Below are 4,346 nucleotides of genomic sequence, written 5' to 3' on the forward strand. Positions count from 1 at the left end.
TTATTTTTTGCCAGAAGGCATAAGTCATAGTTAAAATCTTCAGAGGCTCCAGAGCCGTTATAGATGTCTGAGGCTGCGCCCCTTCATGTCTAAACTACCAAAAATTCTATAAATGACCTAATCTTTCTATACAATGCTGCATTTCACACTTTGCCTGTAACATATGTACAACGCTATGGGAGGTATTTGTACACTAACCACTCTATGAGCTATGACGACATCACAGACCTAAAGGGGTATTTCACATGTTGAATCATTTCCCCTCCTGGAGATTAACAATTCCTTTGATTCCGTGATCAGATACCTTTCCCCAGTTCTCAGTTGCTGCCTTCTGCTAAAGACACAGAAAACTGTTTGTGAGTCTTTCTCTCCATCTTCCCCTCCTACTCCCCCTTCCAAAAGTGTCCCTGGCCTGCTTATTCTGCACTCTGTAATGCTGGGAGGATCAATCACAGTGACTTGACCTCAGATTAACCCTCCCAGCATTACAGAGTGCAGATACAGCCAATCAGGAACTTTGTTTACATCAGCTGTCTTAGAAGGGAGGGGGGAGGAGAGAGAGACAGAGAGAAAAGCTCACAAACAGATTTTTGTGTATTCAGCAGAAAGCAGAAGCTGAGAACTGTGGGAAGGAGACTGAATAGATAATAACAAGTATGGAAGGAATTCCTAGTCTCCAGGAAGGGGGGTGATTCAGTATGTATTTTAGCTGAGTGGAATACCCCTTTACATTTCCGGCAACCACAAACATTAAAAATTTACATTAATGTTCTATATGTTTTTATGTATTAAATGTTCAATAATCTTTATAAATGGCTGAATCATCTTCATTATGGCCGGTCTACAGGATTGGGGGATAAGTAGCTGATCGATGGGCGTCTGATCTCCACTGATCACAAAATGGAGGTCACTGGCCCCTTGACAGCCGCATAGCTCAGTGCCGCACTTGTCATGTTTGGAAGTCATAGAAAGTGAACGGAGCAATAGCTGAGCGTGTGACCGGCTTCTCCATTCACTCAGGGGACAATAGATCTCTGTTCTGGTTATCAACGGGGATGAAGTGGTTAACCACTGAGCCACTAGCTTACTACTTTAACCACTGAGCCATTAGCTTACTACCTTAACCACTGAGCCACGAGCTTACTACCTTAACCACTGAGCTACTAGTTTATTACCTTAACCACTGAGCCATTAGCTTACTACCTTAACCACTGAGCCACTAGCTTACTACATTAACCACTGAGCCACTAGCTTACTGCCTTAACCACTGAGTAGATAATTGGGGGAAGCCGAGAAGGTAAATAGAGGATCCCCCCCCCCCCAACACTTGAGCATGAGTCAGTCAATAGAATGCCCCTTTATTATAACTAATAAGTGACAGAGAGACGACTCCTCAAACTTATAAATATAGGAAAAATAGTTTCTAGTTATAAAGGATAAAACTTAGGACTTTGGATGTTTGGACTCTGGTTATTAAATGTTTATTAGAAGTTGTTATTAATGATCTGTATATGAGATTACAAACAGTTCTAATTAAATGTTATTTATCTGCAAATACAGAAAATTAAAAGAGAAATCCGGCAAAACCGATGCTGGCGGGGTCTGAGAGCAGGACGTGGCGGGGAACCAGAAACGGTAAGTATGTTTTCTTTATTATGTTCCCCCACCTCCTGCCCGTACTGAATATTTTCTTTGTTGCCGGACTTCAACTTTAAGAAAAAGTGACTGTAAATATTTTTTGTTACTAATTTTAATAGCTTATATTCAGGATTGTATAAAATCGAGAAAACAACATGAATAAATCTATGTCCAACGTGTTATAATAAATATGAAAGGATGGATCTCACACTGACAATTATTTTCTTTTTTCTTGAAAAGCACAGAGTGCAAGCCGGCCCGCACGCTCCATTGATTATTATTGGAAGGGACAGTGCCCCTGATGGTGCTCCGGATATTTCCCCTTTGGGGGGGGCCTCGGTGTTTTTCTCGAAAAATATAATTATGGTCACTAGATGATGGGGAAATTGGCATCTACCTCATGGGGGGGGGTTGCCTTCCTCTGGATCAACACTATGGGGGACATTTATTAAGTCTGGCGTTTTGTGCGCCGGGTGTAAAAATGTCCCTGCAGTGCTGACAGTATGGAGATTTATGAAGAGGCGCATTGCCTCTACATAAATCCTGCGCGCACTAGTGTGTGCGCCCAGGAAACCTACGCCAGCTCAGAGCTGGCCTAGGTTTCCTTATTATTATTGGCAAGAAAAATGATAAATTAAGCGGACCCAGAGTCCGCGCCCTTTCCCCCGCCCCCCCGTTCCACCCCCTCCACGCACCCCTACCCGCCTCCCTGGCGAAGTTTGTGGAAAATGACCAAATGCAAAAAATTATTCACAAAATGACCATTTATGAATACATTTATTGGAATCTGGCCACTTTCTGACGAAAAATACACCTCTTTAGGATGATAAATGTTCCCTAAAAGTATATGTTGAACTTGATAAACTTTTTTTCCCCACCAACTGTACAGTATGTAAAATTATATTTTGATTACAAAGAGAAATAAACAAGATCTTTTTCCAGTTTGTGCCAAACTTTTTTACTATAAGTCCTGTTTCTTGATACAAACCATCAGATATATGTCTACAGAAGCCTGAATCTCTTTGTTCCTCAGACTGTATATCATGGGGTTCAAAAGGGGGGTCAGTACAATGTAGACAAGGGAGAGAAACTTGTTAACAGTCAGTGAGTGTCCTCTGTACGGGACCATGTAGATGATGAGCATAGACCCGTAATAGATAGACACAACCACCAGGTGAGAGCTACAGGTGGAGAAGGTTTTCTGCCGGCCCGATGTGGAGGAGATCCCAAAGATGGTGATAAAGATGTGAGCGTAAGTTATAATAATAAGCAGGAAAGGCAATAAAACTATTGGAACAGAGAGGACAAGTATTTTAATACCCACGCCGGTTGTGTCGCTGCAAGAAAGTTCTAAAAGAGGAGCAAAGTCACAGAAGAAATGGTTTATAACATTCGTCCCACAGAAGTCTAAGCCACGAACAAATACAAATGTTATAAGCACCAACATAAAGCTTATAGCCCAGGATGAGATGAAGGGGCCGTATCAAAGCCGGACGCTCATCATTGAGATATAATGTAAGGGTTTACAGATGGCCAAGAAGCGGTCATAGGACATGGCTGTCAGCAAGTAACACTCCGCACAGGCTGATACCCCATACAGATAAAATTGAGTTAGACAACCAACATAAGGTATAAAGCTTCCTTCCCTTATGATAACATCCAGCAGCTTAGGAACAATGTTTGATATTTGGATAATGTCTGACAGCGCCAAATGTCCAAGGAAGAAATACATGGGAGAGTGGAGACCAGGAGAATGATCAAGAGGTTCTCACATATAGTCACACAATACATGAGAAGAACAATAGAGAATACAAGCAACTTGTAATCATTCAGGGCCGGGAATCCCAGGATAAGGAACTCGGAGACGGAGGTGGAGTTCTTCTCATTCATCTTCATCTCTAAATAATATATGGAGGCGTCTTATAGATGAGGATAATGGACTTAATGGAGTAGCCTAACGTTGAATTTCATTAAGAAGTAGAATTCTTAGTCTCTTTTGAAAGTTTTGCTTTTATCGACTGTATTTTCAATGTCCATCTTGTCCCAGTAAAGCATTAAACAAATACTGCATGTTCTCTATGTACGTAGGCACACAGTATATACCCTATCGGCCACTTAAAAAGGGACTATTGGGAAAAGCTTTACAATAGATTTCTGACTCTAAAGATTTTTTTTATTAATAATGATAATGATAATAATAATAATAATAATAATAATAATAATAATAAGCCTCAGGGGTGAATATAACACAGACTAATAATAGAGACCTAGTGAAGACCTCACTGAGAATATTAATTTACTATAGACAAAAATGAGCCATAAGCTGTTAGTGGACTAGTCGCAATACAAAGGCAAAGGAGCCCGGCACTACTAAAATATCCCACACTTCACAGTGGTGTAGTTGTGTCTAGATGGTATAACTATATGATCATGAACTTCTGGGTGGTGCTCTATGTAACACAAGTAAGGTTCAGGTATCACAGTTCGTAGTAGATCAAAGACATGGCACTCACCCTTCACGAAGTCTCTTCACAAAATCTTTATTCCATAAAGCCAAATCCAAAAAGGCAGACCGACACCGAGAGGACGCCATAAGCGTTGCAGCTACAGCTGTTTCGTGTCAGTACGACACTTCATCACGGCTGCGTATTGACGTCATGTGACGTCTATGCATATAAATAGTGCAACCTACTAAATTTGCATAAACA

The 4,346-nt window shown here is 41.0% G+C and overlaps 1 pseudogene; it reads right to left on the bottom strand.

Moving 5' to 3' along the window:
* Nucleotides 1–2,599: 2,599 nt before the first annotated feature.
* LOC138786208 (olfactory receptor 5G29-like) lies at nt 2,600–3,370 on the bottom strand (annotated as a pseudogene).
* Nucleotides 3,371–4,346: the final 976 nt, after the last annotated feature.

Source organism: Dendropsophus ebraccatus, chromosome 1 (genome assembly GCF_027789765.1).
Source record: "Dendropsophus ebraccatus isolate aDenEbr1 chromosome 1, aDenEbr1.pat, whole genome shotgun sequence".
NCBI classification, from domain to species: Eukaryota; Metazoa; Chordata; class Amphibia; order Anura; family Hylidae; genus Dendropsophus; species Dendropsophus ebraccatus.